At 46.6% G+C, this 15,750-nt stretch overlaps 2 long non-coding RNA genes and 1 pseudogene across 2 annotated transcripts; 1 reads left to right on the top strand and 2 right to left on the bottom strand.

The window, feature by feature from the left end:
• Positions 1-344: 344 nt before the first annotated feature.
• On the bottom strand, positions 345-1,076 carry LOC117193209. Its single transcript, XR_004474531.1, has 3 exons — positions 659-1,076; positions 519-588; positions 345-451 (listed from the first exon to the last, which is right to left on the bottom strand). It is a non-coding gene; the product is annotated as an uncharacterized LOC117193209 (long non-coding RNA).
• An 8,211-nt stretch (positions 1,077-9,287) lies between these two features.
• LOC117193210 lies at positions 9,288-9,791 on the bottom strand. Its single transcript, XR_004474532.1, has 3 exons — positions 9,577-9,791; positions 9,438-9,507; positions 9,288-9,370 (listed from the first exon to the last, which is right to left on the bottom strand). It is a non-coding gene; the product is annotated as an uncharacterized LOC117193210 (long non-coding RNA).
• A 194-nt stretch (positions 9,792-9,985) lies between these two features.
• Positions 9,986-13,806, top strand: LOC117185771 (annotated as a pseudogene).
• The last annotated feature ends 1,944 nt before the right edge of the window (positions 13,807-15,750 follow it).

Genomic DNA, 15,750 nt, shown 5'->3' with positions numbered 1-15,750 from the left:
CATTCCGAAGTATATTAGAACCAGCAAGGCTTAAACCCTGGGTCGAGTGAAAGGATAAAACCATGGTCTCATGTTGTTAATCGATGAAATAGTATGTTAAGTAAGACAATACCGAATACTTGTCCTCGACAAGTATCGATATGCCAACACACATTCATTCGAATACGCCGATCAAGAAAGAAGAACATATAATAAAACCGTGCTATTAAAAGTTTACACAATAAATATAAATAAGTTACATATAGATATAATATGGGCGGACTTAAATTAAGGGATTAACATATACATATAAATGGAGACGTCTAACAAAAATAAATAATGGGAGTAAATAAGTTGATTGATGCTTTTTTTTCTCTCCGTAAATGGGCGAGGGACCCGCTCTACGTGGCCAGGATTGTGCCTTCGAGTCCAGCAAAAAGCAAGCCAGGATGGCGGAGCTGTGACCTATTCCCTACGGATTGGCCAACAAAAAAAATTAATTTGGGGTTTCTTTACTCCCCCCTTTGGAGCGGACTCACTCTTATGCTTCTTGGGTCTCTTTCCCGTCCCGCTAGTCCTGGTTCCTGGTCTCTCACTGATCTGGATCCCCTGGAATCACGGATTTATTTATCTTTTTTTTTCAGGGTGATGGCCACTACTCCATCCTCATCCCACTCACTTTTTCTTTCAGAACAAAAAAAAAAACACTAGATCACTATGTCCGGCGCGCATGCTCCTCCGTTGCGGGAATTTCTTTCTCTGAACCCCCTCTTGGCTTAGCTGCTCTGTTTAATGCTCCCGGGCCGCTGATCCCCATCGCTCTCTCTTCTATCGCCCTTGAACTAGGTTCAAGGGCATGGCCTGATTCGGGCTGCTGGCGGCTCTCTTTTCTTTGGGGTATGGGTGAGTTGGCTTCGGGACTCCGTTATGGGATGAGATCGGATATTTTCTCTCATAACGGCTCCGGAGAGCGCGCGGAACTCTCACTCTCCAGGACCAGGTGGCGCCACTCTTCGCTAACCTTTTCCCCTTAAATTTTGGCCTTGCCACTCTGTTCAAACTTCTTTCCTCCTCATCGCTTCTATGGGGTATCACCAAAGACTATGTCTTTGGAGCGGCACAGTGGGACCTTTGACCGTCTCAGCTTGCTAAATTAGTTAGTGAATATGAGTTCAATAAATATTTGCACACTGAAAAAATGTTAAACTTTGAGTGTTTATATCTCCTAAACTAAAACTGTCTTGAAATTCGATTGGAAAATTCTCTATTAGATGCGTACATTAAATTTATCTAAAGCACTCATACCATTTTTTGACTATTTCGGCTGAGTCCCCACTGTGCCGCGCCAAAGACATCAGCGACCACGCTGCCCTACGGTTTCGGCACGCAGACACTGACATGCTTTCACACCGACTCGACGCTGACCGAGGCATTGACGAAGCCGAGTAGCATTTCGGAGGCGAAGGTAGCGTAAAAGAGAATTGAAGTACTAGCCCCGCGCGCCCGTACCATGAAGCGTCAAACGAAAATTGAAAAAGCATTTGTTCCTCATGCAACATCTTGGTATTGTATAGTCTTTGGTTTCACCTATCGATATCTTCGCATGCAACACCTAGCGAAAATTCGAGCGACCATGGCCGCGGAGAATTATTCGCAAACAGCGAAGAGTTACACGTTTCCCTAAAACTGCTGGCCTTCCCGGACATTACGGTGCCTAGGATCTTGCAGCGCCCAACGTAGGCTTACACCCACTGAACGGATATTCCCTACGTGAGTGCCTTTTCCTTGTTTCTGACTCAGTCTGAAGTTTTCGCTACAATTTTAGGTCTTTGGCGTGAAAAATCCCCACCGGCCTCCCCGACAGATCCTCCAGCTCGTAGGCGTTATTCCCTACTGGACGTACGACTCTGCATTTTAGGAATTTCCGGGCGAACTTGGCGTTGTAGCTTTTGCCAAAGTCGCTGAGGGTGAAGTTGCGCCTGTAGACTTCTTGGCCAGGTCTGGCGAAAAAGACTCGGGCCCGTTTGTTGTAACGCTGGCTGCTCCGCTCATACGCTTGGTGTAGGCTGCGTTTAATTTGCTCGCGAATGAGGTGTCGCTTATCCGCGGGATCTAACGCGTGCACTTCATGTTCCGTCAAAGACTACAGCTTCCCCGCCAGCTTATAGCAGTTCCCATTCAGAAACATCTGTTGTCCAAATACAGCGAAAAACGGCGTTACGCCTGTGGCTTCGTGCACCGAGTCACGGATTGAAACTTCGATCTCCGGTAGGTAGATGTCCCAGTCTCTGTGATCCTTTTCCAAATACGTCCTTATTGCAGCGAGTATCGTCCGATTTAATCTCTCGACTGCATTGCTTTGCGGCGAGTAGACTGCTGTGCGCATGTGTCGGATCCCGAAGCCGCTGACCATGTCCATGAACGCCTTCGATAGGAGTGGATCACCTCTGGCACCCCGAATTTGTAGAATACCTCTTGCACCAGGAATTGAACGACGTTCGCAGCGGTCGCCTCTCTCATCGCCTTCAAGAAGGTAAATTTTGAAAATCCAGGCCTGTCCCCTTTTTGACCTGGGATACTTTCCCAGGAAGTCTATGTACATCTTTTGGAATGGCCTCTCCGTGACCACTTCCTGACCGATCCCGACTTGGCTATGGTAATTGGGAGCTTTGGATTCCTTGCATTCGGTGCAGCTTCGGACATATTCCCGCACTTGTGCCGTCATCGCCGGCCAGTAGTAGTGCCTTTTTAACCTATGCAAGGTCTTCTTCATTCCACCGTGTCCAGCTGTGTGGTCTTTGTGGGCCTTCGCGATGAGGGTTTTCGTCAGTGCCGCGGGAATCCATAATTTCCACATTGAACCTTCCACTTGGTCGTCGATTTGCGCGAAGCCCATTCGCTTCAATACCAGGTCCCCGTCTATTCGCAGGTCAGGCAATAATTCTTTGTTCCTGCAGACTTCTCCTTTCAACTCCTGGTATTCCGTTGATTTGAATTCCGTCGTCTGGAATCCGAGGATTTCCGTTGGGTCTAGAACCACCTCCTCGATGCAGCGTGATAGTGCATCCGCCACTATATTTTCGACTCCTTGCGGTGTTCGATCTCAAAGTCGAACCTCTGCAGCCGCAATGACCATCTGGCTAGACGCCCATTCAGGTCCTTGAGTGACATTAGCCACTTAAGGCTGGCGTGGTCAGTGATTACCGTGAACGGCATCAATTCCACATATGGCCTGAATCTTTCAATTGCCAATACCGCAGCTAAGCATTCTTTCTCCGTTACCGAATAATTTATTTGGTGTTTGTTCAGCTTGGAAGAAAAGAATGCCACTGGGCGCTCTGCTTTGTCATCATCCAGCTGAAAAAGCACTGCTCCCACTCCAAAATTTGAGGCGTCGCACTGGATGTAGAAATGGCGTTTAAAGTCGGCATGGACTAATACAGGAGCCGTGGTGAGTGCCTTCTTCAGGGATTCTATGGCCGCCCTCGCTTCCGTTGGCAAGGAAAACTTCCCGCGCGGATGCTTCTTCAGAGCATCTGTTAACGGTACCGCGATGGTGGCGACGTCCTTGATGAAGCGCCTATACCATCCTGCGGTTTCTATGAATCTCCGTAGCTCCTTCACTGAACTCGGGCTCGGGATCTTTTGTATAGCCACAACCCTATCGGGATCCATTTGCAGCGTGCCGCCTCCGATGATAAACCCCAGGTATTTCAGCGACTTAAAGCAGAATTTGGATTTTTTTAGACCTATCGTCAAATTCGCTCTTTTCAGGCACTGGGCCACCAATCGCAGATATCGCAGATGCGTCTGGAAACGAAAACGTTTGATCTGAGCTGAGTCGGGATCACCTTATCCATCACTCTGCATAACCTCTGGGCAGCGTTACACAGACCGAAGGGCATCATCACGAATTGACACAGCGGACGGCCTGCAACGGTAAATGCGGTGCACTTCCGGCTTTCTGGGTCCAATTTAATTTGCCAGAATGCGAATTTGAGGTCGACGCTGGAAATGTAATATGTCTGGTCAATCCTGGACAGTATACCCTCGATGCTAGGAAGAGGGTAAGCATCTTTTACGGTGAGCTGATTCAGTCTCCGCGCGTCCAAACAGAATCTATTTTTGTTTGGCTTTCGCACCACCGTCGTCCGATTGCTCCATGGACTATCGCTGACCTCGATCACTCCTAGTTCCAGCATTTTATCCACCTCGGTCCAGATCACCTCCTGCATCGCTGGGGATTGAGGGTAATGCCGATCTTTAAATGGTTCTGCGCCCTGGATCAACTGGATCCGACGCTGCTCTACCGTCGTTGTTCCTAATCCGGCATCCTCATAGGTCAGAAACTCCTTCTTTACCTTCTCCAGCTCTTCGGTTTCCGTGTCTTCCAGGGTCCAAGCTTCCACATCCACGTCCTCCTGGCGATGTTCGGCGTACTGGCTGATTTGTGACATTTGGATCTCGCCTACTTGGGCCTCGCTGGATCGACTGGGCTCTTCTCCGAGGACTGTGGGAGCCAGCGCGAAGGATCTCCAGAAATCAATACCCAGGTACATGGCTTGCTCTAGGTACGGGCATACGTAAAACAAGATCTCTTTATTCATTCCGTTATATCCTACGCAGAGTTTGGTTTTGCCGACTATGGACCTGTCTTCTCCAGAGGCTGTCTTGATGATCGAGACATAATTGTCCATTTCCACCTCGAGGTCGGCAAGGAGTTCACGGCTGCCCTTTCTTAAGACACTAACGGATGCCCCAGTATCTAGGAGTCCAGCAATCCGATGTCCTCTTATCTGCACTTCGGCAAATACTCTGGGATCGCGTCCTGCTCCTCGTCTGACTGCCTCGGCCACCTCTTTGCGAGTCTGTCGCCTTTCCTTAAATCTGGAACGGGCCTTTTGGAGTCTACGACTGACACCGCGCATCCCCTCCAGCTGCCTGTCATCAAAGCTGGTTTCGAATTTGTATGTATCTCCTCATCCTCTCCTCGGCCGGTATGAACTTCAAACTATTTTTATTAAATTTATTCGGGCTATTATTCTTAATTATACCCGATACTCAAAATGAGTATTGGGGTATATTAGATTTGTGGTAAAAGTGGATGTGTGTAACGTCCAGAAGGAATCGTTTCCGACCCCATAAAGTATATATATTCTTGATCAGCATCAATAGCCGAGTCGATTGGGCCCTGTCTGTCTGTCTGTCTGTCCGTCTGTCCGTCTGTCCGTCCGTCCGTCCGTCCGTCTGTCCGTCCACTTCAGCGCTTAGTGCTCAAAGACTATAAGAGCTAGAGCAACGATGTTTTGGATCCAGACTTCTGTGATATGTCACTGCTACAAAAATATTTCAAAACTTCGCCCCGCCCACTTCCGCCCCCACAAAGGACGAAAATCTGTGGCATCCACAATTTTAAAGATATGAGAAAAACGTAGAATTGTAGAGAATGACCATATCTTTAAGACTGCGGAATCTGAATTGGATCGTATTATTATTATTGCCAGCATCAAGAAAACAATTTCATAGGCGGCTTTGCTTAGAGTAAAACATTAGCGCCTAGATCTCAGAGACTATAAAAGCTAGAGCAACCAAATTTGGTATCCACACTCCTAATATATCGGACCGAGACGAGTTTGTTTCAAAATTTCGCCACACCCCCTTCCGCCACCGCAAAGAACGAAAATCTGGGGATATTCAAAAATCTCAGAGACTATTAAGGCTAGAGTAACCAAATTTGGTATCCGCACTTCTGTTAGGTCTTACTATAAAACGTGTATCTCAAAATTTCACCCTACCCCCTACCACACAAAGGACGAAAATCTGTTGCATCCACAATATTGCACATTCGAGAAAACTAAAAACGCAGAATCATAGATAATGACCATATCTATCAGATTGCTGAATCTGAGATCATTTTTATAGCCAATAGGAGCAAATCAATTTGCAGTGGCTACGCAGCGCCCGACGTCACGCTCAGACTGATTTTCTGTCTCTCTCGCACGCACTCTTGTCGTGTCGTTTAATATTAGCGGCGTCTGCCGGAGGAGAGCCATACTGACTTAGTATCGGGTATAACCGTAGAGTTGCGGTGTCCGCAGCAACTCACAACGTTCCCCCTCGTTTCTATATTGATTAGTGGACCATCGTTTATTTCTTCGCGGGCTTCTGTCCCGAGCGCTGATCTCCCGCTTTCATCATGCCCGATCGTGCGTTTCCCGAGCAATTTGGACACGTTGGAGTTAACATTTCTGGCTTTCCGCAGCGGTAACAAAATATTTTGCGTTCCTTCGCCACGCAGTCTCGGAACCCGTGGTCGAACTGGCCGCAATTCCAGCAACACAGCATGGGTTTGTTCGCCAGGTGAGTTTCTTCTACTATCCTTGCTTCGTCTTCATCCAGAAACTCCGTTTCCGGCTCTAGCTCCTCCACTCGCTTCCCGGCTGAATGGAATTTCGGCGCAGGACGGAACGTCGACTTCTGCTCGCGTCCGCGAAAGTAGTACTCCACACTCCAGGCACTCTTCCCTCAGCTGCTCCACGTTTCGGACTCGGATCGTGTAAACGTAGCGGGCGATCTCGTCATCGAGTCCCTTCTTCAAGACTCGCACCATTTCGGACTCAACCAAAGGTGTGGTGAGTCTAGCTGCCAGCCTGCGCATCGCTCTAAAGTACTCTTCCACAGATTCGCCAGATTGTTGTCGTCGCTCATGCAAGGTGGGTTGCCGCTCGAACTCGCCACCCACTGCTCGGAACCGGGAAACCAACTCGTCCTTCAAATCCTCCCATACTTCCGGAGGCCGTTCTCGGACAAATTGCCAATACCACTCCGCCGCTTGTCCTTTGACGAGATGGTGAAAGTTGTCAAGGACCTCGTCCCACGACCGTCGGTTCTGCCTACGGAGGAACTCGACCCTGAACACGAAGTCCTGCTCCGTCATCTTATTTGGGTCTCCGTCGAAGTGGATTTCCCATTTGTCGACGCGTCCCCATCTCGCTCCTCTCCAATCGTCTCTCCTTTCAAATGGTGGCAGATCTGTTGGACCTCCACCGTCTCCTGATGTCTCCCGTCTCGGCCTTCCAGCACCTGGATCCAGGTCCGCATCGCCTATTCCTCGGTGCCAGTTCTGGCTCAACCTCGCCGGCTTCCTTGGAGGCGACTGGGAATTCCGTGCGTCATCGTCCTTGGACCTTTTGGGAATGGTCCCTGTGTTCGGCTTCTGCCTGAGGTGAGCTAGAGGCTGCTGATCGCCATTATTATCCTTGATTTCATTCTGGTCTCTTTCCAATCTCAGGTCTTGGATCAATTCCACGTTCTGGCGCAGAGGCGCCATCACCTCTGTTATGGCCCCCATCAGCTCCATAAAGCCGCGACGGATCTCCTCCTGCAGCGTCTTACTCAGGGTATCTGCCATGCTGCCTCTCCACGTCTCCTGTGCTTGCGCTATGGCGACATTTACTCCAGAGAGAATCTCGGAGGGCAGTGCTTTGGATTGGCCTGGCAAATTCCAGCTGTCGTCTCCACGCCCCTCAGCGCCCTGTGTGTCACCGCCTTGCATCTGTCCTTGGAGGTTACCTGGTGGAGGAGTCCTGCGGGTCATTTTCTGTTTAGACCGCAAGTTGTACGCGCTCATCAACTTGGCCCTATATTTCCCTACCTCGAACTATCCTATTTATCTTTTTATTCACTACACTTATCTATTCTTCTTTCAGAACACTCGCCTAAACACTACCTATAACGCTAACTCACTGATCTTCAGCACAAAAACACTTAATACGGCAAAACAATAATAAGGGGGAAAGGAACCACAACTACTACTAGGGCCAACTCCGCACATGGTGTTCTACGTCTTTTCCTGTCCAGCGTCTAGAACCTTGCGAGCGCTGTTGACAATCGACAATCTTATCTTCCTTGGAAGATTAAGAGTCAAGGGCGCTCACTTCCCTACAGTCGCTGTTTCCGCCTACTTCCCTACTGAATGTTCGTTGCGGGATGTTGTAGCTGCTCCGAGTGCAACGCGTGGCCGACTTCTGTCCCCACGGGCCACTCAGAACAAAAATCTCATTGAGAATCTACCCTCCCGACTGCATCCAGCAGTAAGCAGGGGAAGCGAAAAACAGAAATCTTTCTGTCCATATCCTAACTTCGGGTATTTCTTTTTTCTTCTTCAGGTTCTCATTTTGCACACCAGGCACCGGGCCGGTTGCTAACTGGCTTGTGGATTCTCCTCTGCCAGTGCCAAACCAAAGCCCCTCTTGAGATTTCCTGCTTCCCGTTGTCAGATAAGTGCCGAATCATCAAACACCAAAAAAAAACTTTTTACTTTGTGGATTTTCTTTGCATCCTCAGATCCCTCAGCGCCGTGCTTCTGTGAGCCAACTCGTCGAGTCCCTCACAGGCCACCGGAACACCGATGGACCCCAGAATGCAAAATACCACTCGAGATCTATCTTCTCTGCTGGATATTTATAATTTCTTCGACGTCTGTGTGATTCGCATCCGTACTCTCCCTCTTTGATGGTAGAGCTAGGACTGCTAGTCCACTTCCCTGTCTCAGATTGGGCGCCATTATTGTTACGAACCTTTGTTTTCTTCGGGGCAAGGCCGGCTAGCAAGTTATCCCAGGGCTGGGTACTTCCCAAGCCCTCAGGTCGCACAATATACCAACTAATTGGACATCTCGAACAAATTGAAACAACAAAAGTAACCGACAAAAACCGACTCTACTCGACAAACAACATTACAGTAACTTCCTTCAACACAGACGTGGACCAGGTCGAGGTGTCGATGTTTTTACCCCTGACGTACCCTCCCTCATTTAGGGATCTCCCTACCTGAGATCTGAATAAAAACGTTTTGGATCTCCCTGCCATGTGCAGCAGCCTTACCCTCTCGTTGCTGTGGCTCCTCTTCCCCCCATATGAAACGCTTAGCAATTCATTTTCTTCGTTATAATTTTCACTTCAATTTCCTAATTTTACACGGTATCATCGCTACACTAAGCCTGCCTATTCATATTCTTCGTTATAATTTTCACTTCAATTTCCTAATTTTACACGGTATCATCGCTACACTAAGCCTGCCTATTCATTCCCCCCTCATCTTATCACTAGGGGCGGTTAATAAATAAATATGTAGCTAAAAAGAAATAATTAATATAATAAATATAAATAAGTTACATATAGATATAATATGGGCGGACTTAAATTAAGGGATTAACATATACATATAAATGGAGACGTCTAACACAAATAAATAATGGGAGTAAATAAGTTGATTGATGTTTTTTTTTTTTCTTTCCCTAAATTGGCGAGGGACTCGCTCTACGTGGCCAGGATTGTGCCTTCGAGCCCAGCAAAAAGCAAGCCAGGATGGCGGAGCTGTGACCTATTCCCTACGGATTGGCCAACAAAAAAAATTAATTTGGGGTTTCTTTACTCCCCCCTTTGGAGCGGACTCACTCTTATGCTTCTTGGGTCTCTTTCCCGTCCCGCTAGTCCTGGTTCCTGGTCTCTCACTGATCTGGATCCCCTGGAATCACGGATTTATTTATCTTTTTTTTCAGGGTGATGGCCACTACTCCATCCTCATCCCACTCACTTTTTCTTTCAGAACAAACCCCCTCTTGGCTTAGCTGCTCTGTTTAATGCTCCCGGGCCGCTGATCCCCATCGCTCTCTCTTCTATCGCCCTTGAACTAGGTTCAAGGGCATGGCCTGATTCGGGCTGCTGGCGGCTCTCTTTTCTTTGGGGTATGGGTGAGTTGGCTTCGGGACTCCGTTATGGGATGAGATCGGATATTTTCTCTCACTCTCCAGGACCAGGTGGCGCCACTCTTCGCTGACCTTTTCTCCTTAAATTTTGGCCTTGCCACTCTGTTCAAACTTCTTTCCTCCTCACCGCTTCTATGGGGTATCACCTATCGATATCTTCGCATGCAACACTATATGCAACTCTAAAATCCCCCATGCGAATAAAATATCGGTATAACTATCGGAGAGGGCTGCACCCTGCCAAACAGCTGATTTGCGTTTAACACAATAACAACTAACAAGGTCTTACAATTTTATTTAAACTTTTATCTTTGCCAGTGGCACAGCACTTTCGACTCCAAAATCCCCACCAAGCGCGATAAACCCACCCAATTGTGACTAAATCATTGACAGGCGTCCCCCACTTACTCCGTGCCATGCGAGTCGATTGATTGCTTTCCTCGAAGATGCGCGGAATTGAGGGCAAAGTTGTGGTGCTCGGATCGCGAGGTAAGAGCAAATATGCATTGCAATTAATTTAATGACTGAAATTCCATTTCATTCATAAGAATCCGTAGATTGCACGTAATTTCAGCATTTGTAAGGCGATAAGCAGCAGAAGCAGCAACGAACATACCCTGGTTAAATCGATAAGCGGCAGCCTTGAACTGCTCCCACACTCGGCTTAATGATGGGGTATTCGGGATCGTCTCTCTGCAGGCATTGCTAGGGGCTAAAAAGGAGGCGGGTCTGGCAGTCAGTCAGGCTGTCTGGTCTGAAATATTCTTATCAGTCTGCTAAACTCCATGAGAAACAGCCGCCCGCAGTACCAGAAGCAGGGAATGCCCGCTAAATTGAGAAACAGTCAGAAAAGCCAGCGTTTACGGAGAGTAATAAGGCCATTGAGAGTCAGTTTTAGATTCTAGAGGTCTGTCTGTAGTGTATCTTACTACCAGAAAAAAGTTCTGCAAAGTGGTTTCCCTTTTTCACAGACGATTTCTGTTTAAAACTGGATTCCCCATCCACAAAGTGGTTCCCATACCCAATCGCCAGTCTCTACTGTACCCGATCTTGCATCTTTTTCGTTTGCTTTGGCTGTTTTTCGTTAGTTCGACAGGCCTAGGTCTAATCGGCTGTTGTAATGCTAATATTTAAATTGTTGAAGGCCATGCAAAGTTCACCTAGAAATGTACACACTATGCACCTAGTATATATGTATGTACATATGTATGTACTCTGAACAGATGTGTATGCTTTATCTAGTTGTGGCTGCTGGCATTGATTCATCTGCGTTTTGTTCCTGGTGACATCTGTTCTTCCCTGAGCCTAGACTAGATATGATTCATTTACATATCCATCGAGATGAGATGCAAAGCGGGAGTACAGTCATGGCCGGGGATTCTCAAGTGCAAGTGCATTTCAGACAATGAAATGTGGTTTGGGGCCTTCGGAGCGGATTTCTTATCATTGTTTACCACCTTACGAGGGTTCTACGTCTCAAATATAACTACGCTGCATGTTTTTGTTTACTCTGCCATGACTAATCAAAGGTCTATTTATGCGTGCGCTGCTGCCCGTCCATGCGGTGTCTGCAGATAAGACTCGGGGTATTCAATTCGTATTATATGGGAGTCTTACTTTCAATTGTTTGTCATTACAGGCGTGGGCAAGACGCGTTTGGTCATCCGATACATCAAGAACACATTGCATCGCAGCGAGAGCGAGCCGTCTCCTTTTTCACGTGCAACATCATCTTGGACGAGGTGAAAATCAAATTGCAAGTGCGTACAACCACCCTATCGAACACCGAACATCGACCCCGCATCCCTTTCACGGCCCCACACAAATATTGGAATGTGGCCGTAAAAAACCGAAAGCCAAAGGAATTCCCTCGGCCCTACGCCCACTAATCCTATTTGCTTGCTGGATCCCCGGAACGGTTGGAGGCACACGCTAATCTGGGCTTTTGCTGCCACTGCCACTGCCCCTGGCCCAGTCCACTGACCCCTCGTCCACCTCTAGCTCGGTTATTGTATTTGCTTGTTTTTTTTTTTTTATTTTGTAATTTCTGCGTCTACAGCACTTTGTCTGTTATTTGTTTTTTGTTTTTGTAGCGCACTTTCTTTTTTTATAGTTTATTGATAAGCTGAGCGCGAGCTGCGGCCAGCAGCAGCAGTTTTCCCCCATTGTGATAGGGTTGCCAGCCCTTTTTCTCTCCCACATTCTCGCATATTTTCTCTTGGGATATTCCGATTTTATACGCAACTATATAACAATGGGAGCTGCAATAACTAGAGTGATCCCTGCACACTCTCGACTGGTCTGTACCCTATTAAATGGAAATGAATCGAATGTGAAATTTAAAGTAACCCAAAGATAAGTGTAGAGTTTCATTTCGATTAGTGTCGTTTCTTTATGAACTAGACCTTAGGGTAACCCAATAATTGTGAAGTCGTTTTACGAAACTTTTTGGTGCACAATTCCAATCTAAAATACAGGACCTTTAAATCAAAAAGTTCAAGGTTTAAATTTTTCCATAAGAAAAAACTTTCTCCTTTTTAAGAGCCAGACAAACCCAACAACCGTTGAGAAATGCCCGTCTGAGAACAATAAGAATGAATACATAATGGGATATAGTTTGTGTATTCGTGTATTTGTGGATTCGTAGAGGTCTTTGTCTCGTTCTGCGGTTCCCCTGTGCTTCGATTTAGTTTCGACAATGAACATGTCGTTGCCCCAAATTTTTATGAAGATTTGAATGGGCGAAAGGACACAAAGAGGACCGGACGCACAGCTGAAGTGCACATTCCACAATCCTCCAGATGATTGTTTTTGCTGTGGGAGCGCGATGGCATAAAGAGCACAATTGCAGAATAAATGCTGAGTGACTGAATGACTCAATGACTCAATTAAAGTTCAAGTCACGGACGACCTCTAATCATTCAACCATTTGTCCATCTCTTTAAGATCTGGGACACCGCTGGCCAGGAGCGCTACCGGGCGGTGGCACCTATGTACTATCGGAATGCGAATGCCGCCATTCTGGTTTTCGATCTGACACAGTATAAGACGTTTACGGAAATCAAGTCCTGGATACAGAAGCTGCATCGCAATGTCCAGGATCCGATGATACTGACGCTGGTGGGCAACAAGATGGACATGCAGGCGCAGCGTGCCGTCTCCCGCGACGAAGCTTTCCTGTTTGCCACCTCCATTGGGGCCACCTACTTTGAGACCTCCACCGAAACGGATCAGGGACTGGAGCAGGTCTTCCTCTCAACGGCTTTGGGGATGGTGCGTCTCGCCGACGAAGGTAAGAGCCATTCGCTGCGCTCCTTCGAGTCCACCGATTCCCTGGCCTACACCAACACCAACACTGCTTTTAGTCACACTGTGGCCGCCTAGGCTCGGAGTCCGGGCAATGCTGCCTTCCGACTGCCGTACGTGGACATCGGCCTGGCCGTTGAGGGCAAAGATGTGAAGACGAATGGTGTCGGCCGCCTGGAGACGCCGCCCTGGAGCATTGAGCACATAGCCCTCGGCGAGGTGGAGAGGCCCAGCTGGTGCTGCTATTGAGCGGCCCCTGCGACTATTATCAAAGAACTAACAATGTGATGTTAACAAAATCAGATTTATCTAAGTTCGAATATATCTACGAATGCCAATACGGATATCCCAATAACAGCAAAGCAAACCCCGAACATAGCTTGAAGCTATATAGTACTCTTAAACACACTGATTAGGCTACAGGGCGGAGTTTCTCGATCCATTGACAAGGCGCCTGGACTACCCGCTTCATCTTAATCTTAATTCTAGATCCTAAGCGTATTCAGCAATCGCCGCATGCATATTATTTATAACTATATGGTGAAAAGTTCATTTGACCTTGCATTAAAATACTCACCACCACAGGACGCAAACCAAGCCACAGGGAAAAAAGGCTCCAACACACACTCACACAAACACCACCAAATTCATGTACAAAGAAATTTTTATACCGCTTGGATACAAAAAAGAAAAAAAAAGAAACATACTATACACCGATGCGTATACCACATAAATATAGATGTGAAAATGTACTCAACGTGCTCTGTCATTTTGGGGCAACGACGGGCACGCCCCGCATCGCTTTGGGTTTCCCCAAGTGGCGTATAGTCCGAGGTTGGAGCAATGCAAATGCATTAACTTGGCCATTAACGCGGCAACTTAACGTGTAATTGGAACTTAATGCCCCCATAACAAAGCCAAGGGTTACAATTGTATTGCTATTGGTTCATGCTTCTAATGCCAGAGCATTAGGTTCTGAAGGGAAGCACCTAGGAGCGTGACCTGCTATTATTATTAATATTCGTTTATTAAATAAATTTTTTTATACCCGATACTCAAAATTAGTATTGGGGTATATTAGATTTGTGGTGAAAATGGATGTGTGTAACGTCCAGAAGGAATCGTTTCCGACCCCATAAAGTATATATATTCTTGATCAGCATCAATAGCCGAGTCGATTGATCCCTGTCTGTCTGTCCGTCCGTCCGTCCGTCCGTCTGTCCGTCTGTCCGTCCCTATAAGCGCCTAGTGCTCAAAGACTATAAGAGCTAGAGCAACGATGTTTTGGATCCAGACTCCTGTGATATGTCACTGCTACAAAAATATTTCAAAACTTCGCCCCGCCCACTTCCGCCCAGTGCGAAAATCTGTGGCATCCACAATTTTAAAGATATGAGAAAACCAAAAACGCAGAATCGTAGAGAATGACCATATCTTTTAGACTGCAGAATCTGAATTGGATCGTATTATTATTATAGCCAGCATCAAGAAAACAATTTCATTTTTTCTCGCCCTGTCTCTCTTTAACACACACGTAGCATAGGTGGCTTTGCTTAGAGTAAAACATTAGCGCCTAGATCTCAGAGACTATAAAAGCTAGAGCAACCAAATTTGGTATCCACACTCCTAATATATCGGACCGAGACGAGTTTGTTTCAAAATTTCGCCACAACCCCTTCCGCCCCCGCAAAGGACGAAAATCTGGGGATATTCACAAATCTCAGAGACTATTAACGCTAGAGTTACCAAATTTGGTATCCGCACTCCTGTTAGATCTTACTATAAAACGTATATCTCAAAATTTCGCCCCACCCCCTTCCGCCCACACAAAGGACGAAAATATGTTGCATCCACAATATTGCAGATTCGAGAAAACTAAAAACGCAGAATCATAGATAACGACCATATCTATCAGATTGCTGAATGTGTATCAGATCAGATAATTTTTATAGCCAAAAGGAACAAATCAATTTGCACTGGCTACGCAGCGCCCGTCGTCACGCTCAGACTGATTTTCTGTCTCTCTCGCACGCACTCTTTGTCGTGTCGTTTAATATTAGCTGCGTCTGCCGAAGGGCATAGCGTCATATCTCCGACGACATTGTATCTCCGCCCAGTACATTTTGCCGGCGGAATTATGTCGCTTTTTTTCTGGCGGACTTATGTCGTTTGATAGCGTCATATCTCCGCCGTTCCACAAACGACATATCTCCGCGCGGAGCTATGACGCTTAGAAGCGACATATATCCGCGCAGCGATTTTGAGCAAATTATGCCGATACACCATCAAAAAATACAAAAAAAAACAAAAAAACAAAACAAAAGGAACAAATAAATTTGCAGTGGCTACGCAGCGCCCGACGACATGTTCTGACTGATTTTCTGTCCCTCTCGCACATACTCTTTATCTTCAGCTGGTTACCTAACTGTAAATGCACCGTGAAAAATATTGTCTTAATTGAGCAAATATAGCTACTGCATAATTTATGAACAGCGTTTTTATTAGGAAGTTAATTTCATTAAACAAAAATTGTTAAAGAATGCCGTGTTGTATTTAATGTAATATAAACGTATTATTTAATATGTAATATGTAGATAATTTATTGTTTTTAAACATGTGCATAGAATAGAATGTTATAGAATATTTATTTTCTGTGCAATAGGCAAAGCGTGCGAGGCGCGCGCCAAAAATATGCC

This window comes from Drosophila miranda, assembly GCF_003369915.1.
Source record: "Drosophila miranda strain MSH22 chromosome Y unlocalized genomic scaffold, D.miranda_PacBio2.1 Contig_Y2_pilon, whole genome shotgun sequence".
Lineage (NCBI taxonomy): Eukaryota > Metazoa > Arthropoda > Insecta > Diptera > Drosophilidae > Drosophila > Drosophila miranda.
This window is presented reverse-complemented; position numbering and strand designations above follow the sequence as displayed.